The sequence below is a fragment of the Phymastichus coffea genome, unplaced genomic scaffold (assembly GCF_024137745.1).
Source record: "Phymastichus coffea isolate CEN01 unplaced genomic scaffold, Cenicafe_Pcof_1.1 PCOF00007, whole genome shotgun sequence".
Classification (NCBI taxonomy): domain Eukaryota; kingdom Metazoa; phylum Arthropoda; class Insecta; order Hymenoptera; family Eulophidae; genus Phymastichus; species Phymastichus coffea.
Genome location: NW_026706818.1, coordinates 6226753 through 6242144, shown reverse-complemented (window position 1 = coordinate 6242144; position 15392 = coordinate 6226753). Strand labels below are relative to the sequence as shown.

At 35.4% G+C, this 15392-nt stretch overlaps 1 protein-coding gene across 9 annotated transcripts in view; it reads left to right on the top strand.

Moving 5' to 3' along the window:
• LOC131668951 (guanine nucleotide-binding protein G(o) subunit alpha) overlaps positions 1-15392 on the top strand; it is an 853882-nt gene that overhangs the window by 79761 nt on the left and 758729 nt on the right. For 2 of the 9 annotated variants that reach the window (XM_058943477.1, XM_058943468.1), the window contains one exon: positions 407-750. The exons of the other annotated variants lie outside the window; for them this stretch is intronic. The gene's annotated coding sequence lies outside the window, so the exon portion shown is untranslated. The remainder of the gene's footprint in view (positions 1-406; positions 751-15392) is intronic. 9 annotated transcript variants of the gene reach the window in all.

Genomic DNA, 15392 nt, shown 5'->3' with positions numbered 1-15392 from the left:
TGTATTGACGTAGTAAACTTTAAAGTCAACTTTCAAAAGTAGACGTAATTGAAACAGTATCCATACAAAATTATGGTAGCTAAATTAGATTTATTGTTAGATGTTCAATGAATACGATTAGCTATGAATATCGCAAATTACAAATCATTGTTCAAACAATGTATATACTTTATTTAATAATTTGGACATTCATGAGTAAAATTGTTTTATTAATTTATATAAATGATTGGTAAAATGCTTTATGTATTATTTACATTTTTATATATTTTGATTCTGTATTTGTCAGAAAATATGAGTAATGAATATTGTTATTACTATTTCTTCCATGGTACGAACTACAAAATATATTTATATATATTTGTTTATACATGTGCGTATGTATAAAATTTCCACGTATTCTTTACAGGACTCTGTATATTCACAAGCCATCGAAGATCATATGTATACTGATAATCACGATGGTGGTGAATTTGAAGAATACGAGGCATTTAGTCAAGAGTAAATGAATGATTGGAGTCACTTCTAAAAATTAATCGATTTATCAGATGAAAATGAAACTAATGATACTTTTGCTGCAAATACAGTTGTCAGTGAAGTAGAAAGAATTTTAGCTGTTACAGAATTTTCAGAAACGTTCGGTTTGCGAAATATAGCTGCACCTAACTTTTTCAAAATGATGAATTGATTCTTTTATCAGCGTGTACTTCGCTACTCAATACTTAATTGACAAACTATTCTATCTTGATGGAGGTATAAAATCTTCTACATCTATTAAATTTAAATCTTATGTAAATATTTTTAAAAGAATATACAAATAATTTTTTTGTGAAATTTATCAAGTAGATATCAACTAATAAAATCAATCATATAAAAATTTTTTTCTAGCTATTGATATAACAAACAGAATAAGAAAACTCATAAAAAGTAATGACGTTTTCTATCAAACAATTGTCTTTAAAAATCAGAAACAAGATAACATACGCTGTAACTATTTTCAATAGTGGTAGTTCACCTTTATTCAAGATCTTGAAGTACTCGTGTGGAATTCAATTAGGGTCAATGAATTACCTACGTATACACGATCGTAACCAGAAAAGTATTATTCATTCGCTCTTATTTATCCACAAAAAGCCAAATATAACCTATTTTCTGCCTCCGTTTGTAGATAATATGAATGTTTTATCACAAGACGGAATACAGTCGACTTTGAATTACGAAATGAAATTATAAAATATATTTCTATGATGATGCGATTACAACAGCAATTAAATGGATACTTTATCTGCATTTGGTGCCTCGATCTAGGTGAACGTGTTTTGCATAAAATTAGAAGTGCATTTAAATATCCGTTTTAAAACGAGATTTCACAGAAAAAGACAACTGAAGAAATGTTTAGATATGCACAGAATACGTTGAATTCTGAATTAGCAACTTTTTGTGTTAACAAAGATAGTTCTTTCTTGAATTTAAACAATTTTGATCTTGTTGTATAATTTATATCAGACTTTATGCATTTTATCAATTTACAATTTATATAACAATCACGAAGCTATTAATTCGATGTAGCAAGAAAACCTTAATATATTCCAAAGCGATACATCAATAGTCTTCATTAACATATAAAATATTTTTAAATTCCTACTGAACTTATTTATTAATCAGAATCAATTATCTTAGGCTTTGAAAAGCGTCCTAATAGTCCCATTTTTGCTTTTTGGCTAATGGGCAATGTTTGCGCATGTATTCGTGTATACGAGGAGTCTCAAGTAAAAGGTTGGTCGCAGTGTGAGGTAGCCAGGCTCACACTCGGGCGGTTGGTAAGGTAGGAAGCGTTTCGTCCCGATGCTACAGGCTGGGCTCGTGAGTGAGGCTCGACGGCCGGTAACACCTACCTCATACGCTCGAAGTGCTTGTGTCGCTATGCGGACTTATATATTCAGTGAGCGTATTTCTTGCCGCTCGTGGCTGGCCGATGCCATCTAGATATGGATGGTCAAATCATGAGACCGCTACAACTCGTTTTATAGCATTTTGCATTATTGCCTGTTCTAGTCAAAAATATCCAAGACTCTCAGCAGTATATATGATTGATGTCAACATGTGGAAGACTATTATTTAATATTACAAGATAATATAATACATATAGAAATTAAAAAAGCAGAGAACCTTATTACGCTGTCCATAGCAGATATAAAGTGCTAATATTTCGGGTAACCAAAACTTGTGAAACTAATTTTTCTTAAGTTTTTAATTCTTTTAATAACTGCTTTACAAGCTTTTTATAGAATATTCTAATACAAGTGCTTTTTTAAATTTAGTAGAGAAATATGTTGTATATCTGATAATTTATTTGTATGCTTAATTTATGAAATATTTATAATAGTAAAGAAATTTATCATTGATATAAATATGGGAAGAGAATATACACTTTACAAAAAAATATCTATCGAAGAGAACGTAATTGTAAATAGTTTAACTTCAATTTAAAAAATACAACGTATACAGCAAGATAAATTGTGCGTACATATACAAACAGGAGCAACTGAATTTGTTGTATCAATATTTGATGGGTGACAACTCGCGCGAGGCGAGTTTGTCCCGTACGAAGGCCTTTTTAACAGCCGAGCAGCCTCAAACTCGGGCGGCAGTCAGGCTTTCGGGCACCCTGGCCCGTTCGCGCGTCAATAATGAAATCCCTGTTAATTATAATCCAACACTCGATATCGCGATTGTAGAATAAATAATTGAACGTTTATAACATTTTTCGCTTGTTTATTAAAAGGAAAAATGTAATAGCGATTTTCTTTAATATAATGGGGAAGCATATGGATACACTTATAGGCGTTTATATTTATAATAGTACTTGTTAGATTTATTTTATAAACATTAAGTACATGAATAAATGATAAAGCAGAGATAATAAAATGATTAGAGCTATATATAGACGCGTGTTCTTCGCTTCGCGTTGTCTATTATCTATGAACAATATGGTTACATAAAAAGTATTACTCACTTTGTATTAATATTATAAATATAAATTGGTCCAAAATATTATTTGCTTCGTGATGTGCCCAATCACTTTTTCTTTGAATCTGATCAGATCAACTGGTCCAATGTATTTTTTATACAATACTTTAGCAACACGCAAGAAAATGATAATTCCTATGATTTTCGTTTACACAAAATTATTAAAACAATTGTACTCGACACTTCTAATACTTATTCGTAACTCAAACAATTATATTCTCAAACTCTTATTATGGTTTTAACTTCAGTAGAAAAAATGCAGGCTTCTTAGTTGAGCACTCACTCCTAACTGACAAATTCTGTCTGGGGTCATTGTTTTCGCCGGTTTATGATATATCTTTTTTCCTCGCATTCCGTCTCTTTCTCGCACATATGCTTTAGACGTTTACGCTTCTCTTACCTAGCTAAGCATGCTGACCAAAGCATACTGTCGCAGCATGCTGCCGCAGCGTGAATCAGCCTCTGCCGCACATTCCTACCGAGTCGCGCACACGAATACTGCTAGCTATACTATGTCCGAACGGAAATCTCGTGTCCGAGATATTATTCGACAAAATACAATTATAACATAATGAAGTATCACGTAACATCCCTCCCCACTTAGAATCGTTGCCGTCCTCGGCAATGTATCAAGAGCCACAGGGTCTGCAATGGGTCGGTAAGGAATAAATTAGTGACTAAATTAGTAAATATATAGGTCCTTTATTCCTAGTCCATTATTATAATTGACGATAGCGTATAAAGAAGGGGGTGTGTACATATATTTAATAAGGGAATAACCCGGTCCTAGATTTCTATCCGCGCTAAATCATCCGAGATGGCCTGCGCCGTGTTGTTGGTCCTTGCCGCTGATTCTGTAGGTCCAGCGAGGTCGATTAATGTTTGTTCTGGTTTTACTTTACTAACATAATCAAAATTCCTAATACTACAGTCCTCCAGGTGCTGGTCCCATTCTCTTAATTCTATGGACCTGCCGCAGAAGTAATGTTTTCTTAAATTACCTCCGATCTGCATATCGCAGAGTAAGACGTGCTTGCTGCGTTCATTAGAGGTGATCTAGTGGCTGCAGAGATCGTGTTTTTCATAGAGGTCCAACGTGTTTTTGTCGTACCTTACGATCTTGGGGCGAATAAGTCTGGCTTTTAAATACTGACCAAGCTTATTCACGACCACCCTTTCTGCGTCAGAGGTATAAATAAATGCGGCGAACCCCATTGAACCTTTCCCTTTAATTTATGTAGTCCATAAGGCCAAATTTTAGTAAGGCTTTATTTGCCATTACTTCGGTCCAATTATAGGGTAGTCTTACTATAATAATATAGTGAATCCTATTTAAGCGATCGTGTTTAGGACCAAGGTTTTTTGTTTGGGGGACCAGAGCGGCACTACTCAGGCCGGTGTTTTGCTCATCCTCGTCATCAGATGAGTCTGGTACATTGGCGTTTTCCGAGAGGTCGTAGTCGTCAAATATTGCCTTCTAAAGCTGATAATAAGTCGGCTATTCCTCTTCCAGCCCTAGAACTTCTTTGTAAAACGGTTTTCAATCGTTGAATAACTGCTCGATTGCCTCCAGGGCATGAATGGAGTTCACAAAGTAGAAGACCGTGCATCCTAGGCTTTCCCTGAATTTCTCGGGAATCACCACGTCGATCATCTTCTCTAAAGGTCCATATTGGCAAGCGAGCCACATTGCTTCCGCTTTCCTATTGGGGTCCATGTATACCATTGTAAGACCATAGTTCTCATTAAACATCGGCTCAACGTCATATCTGAGCCATGGGTCCATGTTAAAGATCTTCTGTAAATTTTAAGTATGGTCCTTTAGAAAGATGAATGATAAAATATAGATAAATCGGAAGCGAAATGTACTACGAGAAGCGTTAGACGGGGTATTATAATTAGTTCACGGGTAGTATCTACAAACATGCACTTATTCAAGGTATTATCTAATCGTCGGCGCGTGTATAACTAAGATTAACAAAAGTGACAAAGATGATCATACTTAGTTTGAAAGAATTTCCTTTAAGCTATAAAATATTTATCTTTAGATAACGTTTTAGTGTAATCAACTTTCTCCCTTTTTGCCCCATTTTATACATAAGTTTCTAAATATTCTCGCGCTTGGTCAATGTTTGTGCTTATTTCATCTTCAGGTGGAATATCAGCTTGGTCCATGGACTTCGCGTTCTTCGCGGGCTGCTGAATCAAGGTGGTTAATTGTTTGGTCCTGGTTGAAGAGATCGATTGTGTATTTACCTTGGGTTCAGGGTTAATTGTGGTTTTAGTTGTGCTTACGACTATAAAGTGTGACGGTGGTCTTCTAACTTCTGATTTTGGATAACGTTCGTTAGCCTTTTTCTCCCTTATCCTTTTCTGATGCTGCCACATGCAAGTCCTGTCATGGTCTTGTTCATCACATAACCAGTGGTGTTTGGTTTCATGATCCCGATTCCAACGTCGTTTCCGTACCTGTGCGAATTCTGCGCCATATATTGGATCACACCTTTCTACTGCCCTGTTAGCGTCAGCTGCATCTTAGTATTGGACGTATTCCAAGGTTAATGATCCCCTCGAATCTTTCAATACTTTGTGATATAGCAAGGGTCCGAATTCTACGAAATGCTCGAAAAAGGCCACTTCTCTTCGATTTTCTTCAATAATCCACGGTAGTCTGCAGAATAAGCGTGTGTTATCAGTTGGTCTTGGCGAAGATTTCTTAAAGATTCTGGTCCTTTCTATACGCGATGAATGTTTAGTTATTGGGTCAGGGGTCCATGATTTATTCCTCCTAGCTATTTTAGCATGTTCGATTTGATCGAATTGACATAATACAACTTTTACGCTGCTATTGGCCATTTTTTCCAGTGCATGAAACTCCTGAACTAGTCCGATCTGTTCCAGTCTGCGTAGAAGTTCATTTAATAGCAGGTGGTTAGGGTAAAGAATTTTTATATTTTAGGATCCTGTACCGTAGTACTGGTTATTTCACTCATGTCGTGTTTTCTTCTTTTTTCTCTGAAACAGATTGTGAGTTGGTCATATAAGTCATTAAGTTAATTCTGCGATTTGGGTTTGCAGTGCAAGGGTATTGTCGTGTCTCTTTTGGGGGTTAGGTTTCAGTGTAGATGATGCTTTTGATTTTGTTTCATTTTGTTCCAATGAAGCGTCATTTAACGTATGACCAACAGGTTTTCTTGGTTCATCCGTCCGTTTAGAATCCTTCCTAGTCTTAGTCATTTTAAGACTTTGGAAAATCGATGTGGTTCTTGCAATATGGTTTCGATTAGGTCTACGAACGTCGGGTGATTTGTGAGTTGTAGTGCTATGTGAGATCCATGTGCAGTTAGCGCACCATTTATACGCAAGTGCAATTAGTAACATTATCATAATAATATTGATACTTAGTCCGCCGTAGATCAGTCCGGATTGATAGGTAGTAATTTTATTGTGTTGACTTATAGTTTCTGCCTTCTCCATAATGTCATTTAAAGCCTTTTCCTGGCTAGTCCACATTCCAGATTGCGGGACCCATTTTTCTTTATTTTATATCTGAATCGGATAAGAGATGTACGGTAGGATATAGATTCGTTAAGTTGAGGTTCAAGTTTGGTTTATATAGATAAATGTTTCTGTCATTTTTTTTTGCTTCTGTTAACAAAGTCGCATCGCTCGTGTATCCAATACAGCCTGGGGCGATTTTGAGTATCCCTAGCCCTTGTATGTGGATCATCTGGTCCATTCGGTCCGGACAAGCGATTCGTATAGTGCCCAGTTGATGAGCAGAGAAAATCCACGACCCGTCCATCGAAATATAATTCAAGTGCGTCGTTTCCTGACTTTTCAGTACTATATCACAATAATACAACTCATGGTTGGATGGTTGTATTAGCATTCTTAATTCACAATTCTTATTCAGATTAACATCTAGAAGGGGTCCTTTTACTGAGCATACAAAGGTGTAGTGAGTTCGAATGCAATCTGATAGAGATTGATGGTCCATTTGCATATACTGTTTTTGATCCGAGCTCAAGGCTAAGTAAGGGTAATTATATTTTATATATGCCGACCTTCTTTTAGAGATCGATAATTGTGGTACTAATATAGAATGCAATCTATATAAATTGTAGTAATTTCTGTCCACAAGGGGCAAGTGCACCACTATATATGTCCTTCCTTCGCGATGCGATGCATCAATTTTTGAAATTCTAACAACTTCTTCCGCTCTGAGATGCTCCGTTGGAATGGGAAAATCAAGGTCCATTACAGTATGTTTGATATCATTAACTATTTGATGCAGCACATCAGTCTCTATTAAATCTGGGTGCACTTTTCCTTTGAATGCGCGGAGAATTTATAGAAATCTTTCTGAACCTTTAATGAAATAATCTAATCTAGATTCCAACATTCTTCCAAAAGATTGTACAGAAATCATATATTCTAAGCGTGCGTTTTCATTTTCTAATTTTTCGAATTTCTGCTGCAGCTGGGTTCCAAGCTGAAAGATTTTGTCACCATGTATGTCTATCATTTTGAATAATTTGTTTATTTCCGTGGTAATAATGCGTGTCCTTTTATTAAAGAGGTTGATTAAGGATTTCTGGTCTTGGTATAATTGATCGATGTTTGTGTCTATTTTATTCGTTTCGTCCACAGTTACCAATCCAAACAAATTGTTGCTTAAGCTTCCTATCCCTCCAAATGATATTAGTCTTTTGTTCCTGATGCTTCCGGGCCCCCGAACCCTGGATGGTTGGATGTTTCCCATGTTTCCGATTGATTCAGTAATTTCCGTTTGTAGTTGTTGAAGCGTGAGCTCTTTCACATCCAAAATATCTTTGTTTAACATGTTGTTGCACGTCATTCCATCTAGGTGTTTGGTGCAATTCCCAAGTAATATCTGAAGGTCATGTATTATGGTTGTCCTTGCCAAGAAGTACTTCGTATCAACTGTAATATATACTTTCCAATCCGCTCTTTTTATTCTCATGGGGTTCAATCTTTCATAATATAATCCTGGGTTTTGGCTCAAATTTTCTATCGTATAAGCTTGGGGGTCCGTAACAAATAATGCGAATACGGAGAGAAAGGAAACTTAGATACATATTAAATGAAAGGAAATATATTAAAAGAAATAGTACCTGAAAGAACAGAACAAAATAAATAGTATAGACGAAGGATATAGAACAGATAAGATAAGTGAGTAATTGTACTTATATAGCTACGCCTGAAGTTTAAGTTTATCCATATGCTTCCGTATTGTTTTTCCATTGGGTAATTCTAATAAAACGTTCTTATGATTCAAAATTTCAACGATTTTTAGAGGTTTTTTTATAATAACTATCAGCTTTTCCTACCCGAGGTTCGTTTAGTATCCAGGCGTAATCATCGACTTTCCCTTTAAAGGGTCCAGCGTGTTTATGATATTGGTCTTTAGATTTTTCCTTTTCACGAATTTGATTATCACCCGCCGCTATCTTTAGTTCTGTCAAACGTAAGACTAGATCGCGTAGATATTGATTATAGGTCCCTAATTTTTCCTCCTGATAATTTTGTTGGTTTTGTACGAAGTTAACATTGAGACTGCGTAATAAATTTGTCCATTTGTTAGGGTTCGAGTCCCCATGCCTTGCCCTTACTTATTTCTTGTTTCTATACGCAACGCTTCTTTATAAGCATCCTCCAAGGTTTTAGGCTGTTTAATATCCACTAAGTCTCCAATTTCTTTTGGCTATCCATCTATGAAAGTCTTAATAGTTGAGTTGCGCATTGGAGTCATCATCGTCTCAGTGTACTCTTGTAGGTTAATCGGATTCCTTGAAAGTGCGTCTGCATTGCAGTTTAATTTTCCAGGTTTATACTTGAATGTATATTGGTAATCTGTGAATTTAAACATTCATCTTATAAGCCTTTGTCCTGGGTCCTTGCGATTATGCATAAAGTTTAGAGGTTCGTGATCAGCAACCAGAGTAAACTTCTTACATAGGAGATAAGGTCTGAACAAATTCATCGCATATAAAACTGCAACACACTCCTTTTCCGTGGTAGTATAGTTTCTTTCCGCTTTATTCAATAATCTTGAAAGATACGCTACAGACCTTTCATGGCCATCCACTTTCTGCGATAGGACCGCTCCTATCGCATAATCCGAAGCATCTGTGGTTAAGGTAAAAGTCTTCCCGAAATCAGGAAAGGCTAGGATCAGAGCCTTACAAAGCATCTGCTTCAGCTTTTCGAAAGCCTCTTCCTGCTCTGGTCCCCAGTTATAGGCAACTGCGATAACTGGTTCATTAACGATTGTGGATTCTTTAGTATTGTCATTACTTTTGCTGGGGGTACTCCCGGTTTTTCGGACGTCGATACTTCCTGAATTTCGGTCAACATCGTCTTCGCATTCGGTTGAACTTTCTCTTGGTTCTGGCGGCACGTCTGACAGGGGCCCGTTCCATTCGCTGCTGGGCCCCATCTGAGTTTAAATTACTTGCATAATTGTGTTGCTGGTACTTTGGATTAGGTCTAAGCTCGCCTCTTTGCTGCTGATCATAAGCTATTGTTCCATAGCGTTTTCCAGAGGGATGATGATAAGAGTCTGTATCTGGGTCATATAGCCGTCCTGCATGTGGTCCATTGTCCTGATAATTTTTGTAACGAGGCTTCCAATTCCTATTTTTGTTCGGTCTCTGCCCTTGAGATCGAACCTGTTGCTGTCCTTGATTATTCTGATTATTCATATACGATTGCTGTTCTTGATTTCTTTGTACAAATAATTGTTGGATTTCTGCGGGTAATTCATCCCACTCATCCTCTAATTGTTGCTCTTGGTCGTTTTGTTGGTAGAATTCACCTTATATATTTTTCTCACTTCTGATTTAGGGTATCGTTTTTTTTTATTTTTCCTTCCCTGAGTTTTTTCCATTTGTTGCAAAGCCAGTGATGCCTAGTTTCATCACTGTGGTCCCATCTTCTTTTCCTTATATCAGCATATCTAGCGCCGTAAATAGGGTCGCATTCTTTTAAGGCTGTTGCGGCATCAGCAGCTTTGTAATACTGAGCGTAGCCTATAGCAAGGGCTCCCTTGTTATCTCGTACCACTTTATGATACACTAAGGGTCCAAATTGTACGAAGTGTTGGGAAAACGAGATTTCCCTATAACTCTCTTTAATTGTTCAGGGGAGTCGACAAAATAGTCGGGTTTTCTCTGTGGGCCTAGAGTTGTTTGTTCGTGACGGTTTTGGTTTTCCAATACGAGCACGACTTATCTCGCTTATGTTCCGGTTTTTTTATTTTTCTTGCTTCAACTGCATATTTAATTCTAGTAAATTTGCAGAGAATAATTCTTGTACTGTTGTTCGTGAGATTTTGTAATGAATGAAATTCCTTTATGGGTCCGATACTCTCTAATCGTGTCAGGAGTTCGCTCAGCGGCTTATGCTTTAAGTACCGTATTTTGATGCAAGTCGGGTCTATTATCAAGTGGTCGGACATTTCACTCTTGACGATAGTGGGTACTGAAACAAATGATCAATAATTTTTTTTTGATAAGAAAAAAATTCATACAGGCTCTGCTGTCTGGATTTGTAAACCCGAGGAATTTTCAGATTTTATCAGCGGATTAGGCATAGTCGCGGGGGGTTTCGGTTTCTTCGAGGGTTGAATGCGAAAGGTTTCAATTGGAGCTTGTTTTTTTTAGGTCGTTCTTCAGGCATCCGGGCAGGATATTCGGACTGTATCTTGTTGGTTAGCTGAGTATATCCACGATCCATCCGTTGATATATAATTCCAACTGGTAATTCGTCGTATTCTCAGAACTATGTCACAATGGTATAGTTCATGCTTGGATGGTTGTAATAGCAGTCCTAGTTCGCATTTGCTATTTAGATTAACATCTAAAACAGGTCCTCCTACCGGGCATATGGGTAATTCTAGGCTATTTCGATTGACTTGTAACCCTTAGGTTACGGATTTTTTTTTAATTTGGCACAATTGTTGTACACATAAAACTGAGATTTTTCCCAAATTTTGGAGACGATACATTAATTATATCAAAAGTTATTAACAATTAAAGAAAAATGATAAAAAATTTTCAAACAGCTATATTTTAAAAACTAATAAAGATATCGAAGTCGGATTTTTTTCAAAATACTTATAATGCCTTAAAATTTCGAAATAATTACAACAATAAACAATAAAAATTTTTTTTCGAAAGTTATTAACTTTTTGTTTAAACAATTGCTAATATCTCAAAAAGTATATTTTTTTTTTGAAAAATTCTTGCTCCTACGTATTCCTGAAGATTTTTGCTATCGAAATCAATCATAAAATTCAAGGGCCCGACATATCGGAAAGCGTAGCCCTAATCAAAAGAAGACGCCTCGGCGTAAGGCTGCGGTAACGCTCCAGCGGACTCACGGTCGAAAGGTACTTTAGCTTTAATCTAAAAAACTAATAAAGATACCGAATCGGAGTTTTCCCAAATTACTTATAATACCTTGAACTTTCGAAATAATTACAACAATAAACAATAAAAATTTTTTTTCGAAAGTTATTAACTTTTTGTTTAAACAATTGCTAATATCTCAAAAAGTATATTTTTTTTTTTGAAAAATTCTTGCTCCTGCGTATTCCTGAGGATTTTTGCAATCGAAATCAATCATAAAATTCAAGGGCCCGACATATCGGAAAGTGTAGCCTGAATCAAAAGAAGACGCCTCAGCGTAAGGCTGCGGTAGCGCTCCAGCGGACTCACGGTCGAAAGGTACTTTAGCTTTAATCTAAAAAACTAATAAAGATACCGAATCGGAGTTTTCCCAAATTACTTATAATACCTTGAACTTTCGAAATAATTACAACAATAAACAATAAAAATTTTTTTTCGAAAGTTATTAACTTTTTGTTTAAACAATTGCTAATATCTCAAAAAGTACATTTTTTTTTTTGAAAAATTCTTGCTCCTACGTATTCCTGAGGATTTTTGCTATCGAAATCAATCATAAAATTCAAGGGCCCGACATATCGGAAAGCGTAGCCCTAATCAAAAGAAGATGCCTCAGTGTACGTCGCAACGACAGCAGGACGTCTTCGTGGTCTTACGCTGAGGCGTCTTCTTTTGATTAGGGCTACGCTTTCCGATATGTCGGGCCCTTGAATTTTATGATTGATTTCGATAGCAAAAATCCTCAGGAATACGTAGGAGCAAGAATTTTTCAAAAAAAAAATATACTTTTTGAGATATTAGCAATTGTTTAAACAAAAAGTTAATAACTTTCGAAAAAAAATTTTTATTGTTTATTGTTGTAATTATTTCGAAATTTTAAGGCATTATAAGTATTTTGAAAAAAATCCGACTTCGATATCTTTATTAGTTTTTAAAATATAGCTGTTTGAAAATTTTTTATCATTTTTCTTTAATTGTTAATAACTTTTGATATAATTAATGTATCGTCTCCAAAATTTGGGAAAAATCTCAGTTTTATGTGTACAACAATTGTGCCAAATTAAAAAAAAATCCGTAATCTAAGGGTTACAAGTCAATCGAAATAGCCTAGAATTACCCATATAAAGGTATAGTGTGTTAATTCTGTTTCCCATTAGAAGGATCAGTTGCCTCTTAGCTAGGGCCAGCCTCAGCCCATATCTAGACATTTATCTGTTAATTCGTTCGTATGGTTCGGTAACATTTATGGCAACTCCGTGGTGGGTACTGTTATCACTGCTGCGATGTCACCGACGTAGGCGACCATCTTCACTCCCGACGGCATCTTCAGTCTCAGTAATGCGTCATATACTATATTCCAGAATTTCAGATCCAAGATAGATCCCTGCGTACACATGAGGTATATGGAGAGTCGAGGATTTCAAGGTCCTCAAGTATATCACTCCATTTGGCTAGGTTAAGGCATCTTGATGTCCACTGTCTCTATTGATCTCGCCCTGTAGCAAATGCGCTTCGTCTACGAAAAACTATCCGTGATCTGTCGTATTACCCTTATTGTCGAGCATTGCCTTAGAAAACCATGCCGGTTATCCGCGGTTCTCCGTTGATGTTACCACATCCGTTAGTTTCGGTTTTATTAGCGCTTCGTACAGTTTACACGCTGTCTTTAGCAGACTCAGGAGTCTATAGCAAGACGAGGCATTCGGCTTTCTTTTTTCATATAATGTCGCAGTAAATTTTCCCGCAGTGGTTTACGGATTATATATGGCCCAGGGTCCTTTATATATATATTTTTTTTTAATATTATAGATAATAAATGAATAAAGCCGATAATACAATGATAATAATTCCTAACAAGATAATAATTTATTCAAATAATTATTATCAACAAAATACCAAATATTATTATTAATTAATTATAATTAACAATTAATAATTTATTCAAATAATAATTACCAATAAAATACTAATTATTATTATCAATCAGTAACAATTCAATATATATATATATAGAATTATAAGTTTTTATTTTAATAATTAATTTATATTATTCCATTAACCAATAAATAACTTATATTAATAAAATAAATTATTGATTAATAAATTAATTTATTAACCAATAAAATATATATTTTATTAACTAATATATATCTATCATTTAGTAATAAAAGTAAAAGTAAAAATAATTAAGGGAAATTTTAATAAGTGAATGGTACGGGATAATGCCAAGTGTCAGTCCCCTATTACAACAGAATAAAAAAAAAGAAATAATATATTTCGCAAACGCGCACATCAAAATTTTAAACCATCGTTCATAAATAATACCCCAAGGGAATTTTGCTAAGCCGTGTTTCGACTTTCCAATATTTTTAAGCAAAAGAATCACGTTGCCAATGCTATTCCGTCAACTAAGTATGAAATGTGAGAACGGAAAAAGGACGCACCCGGTTTCAGACGCGAAGACTCTAATTACGCTTACGCGACCAAAAAACGAAACTCCGATGAATTCCTGAGCGCCCGATCGTGTGAAAAACAATTTTTCCACGTCTCCGGCGTGGCTTTAGCCTGCTCAAAAACAAGCGTCCTATTCACCCGTATCGCACTTCACCAGCACAAGAAAGAAATTATATTATTTAATTTTAATCGCGATTATAATCAAATACAACCTAAATATTAATTTAAAGGGAAAACAATATATGAATTAATGAATAAAATAAGTAAAAATAAAAATAAATTATATTAATAATAATAATAATGACAGCGGATTAATTAATATGTATCAATATTAACCAATATGCGTCAACATATATTAACACTACGTAAAATATATATGTATATTTCACACATCAATCAACCCGTATAGTGTATTAATACCAATTGCATTAATACACGTACTACCCAATATGCATATATAAATAAATTTATAAGGTTATTCGATAAATTATTGAAAATGTTATCAACGCGAGGGAAAAGTGGAAAGACCAAGCCTGACAACCACGCTCTGCTACCAATTGATAGGTGACAACTCGCGCGAGTCGAGTTTGTCCCGTACGAAGGCCTTTTTAACAGTCGAGTAGCCTCAGACTCGGGTGGCAGTCAGGCTTTCGGGCACCCCGGCCCGTTCGCGCGTCAATAATGAAATCCCTGTTAATTATAATCCGACACTCGATATCGCGATTGTAAAATAAATAATTGAACGTTTATAACGTTTTTCGCTTGTTTATTAAAAGGAAAAATGTAATAGCGATTTTCTTTAATATAATGGGGAAGCATATGGATACACTTATAGGCGTTTATATTTATAAAAGTACTTGTTAGATTTATTTTATAAACATTAAGTACAAGAATAAATGATAAAGCGGAGATAATAAAATGATTAGAGCTATATATAGACGCGTGTTCTTCGCTTCGCGTTGTCTATTATTTATGAACAATATGGTTACATAAAAAGTATTACTCACTTTGTATTAATATTATAAATATAAATTGGTCCAAAATATTATTTACTTCGTGATGTGCCCAATCACTTTTTCTTTGAATCTGAACAGATCAACTGATCCAATATATTTTTTATACAATACTTTAGCAACACGCAAGAAAATGATAATTCCTATGATTTTCGTTTACACAAAATTATTAAAACAATTGTACTCGACACTTCTAATACTTAATCGCAACTCAAACAATTATATTCTCAAACTCTTATTATGTTTTTAACTTCAGTAGGAAAAATGCAGGCTTCTTAGTTGAGCGCTCACTCCTAACTAACTAATTCTGTCTAGGGTCGTTGTTTTCGCCGGTTCATTATATATCTTTTTTCCTCGCATTCCGTCTCTTTCTCGCACATATGCTTTAGACGTTTACGCCTCTCGTATCGGCTCGTCTTACCTAGCTAAGCACGCTGACTAAAGCATGCTGTCGCAGCATGCTGCC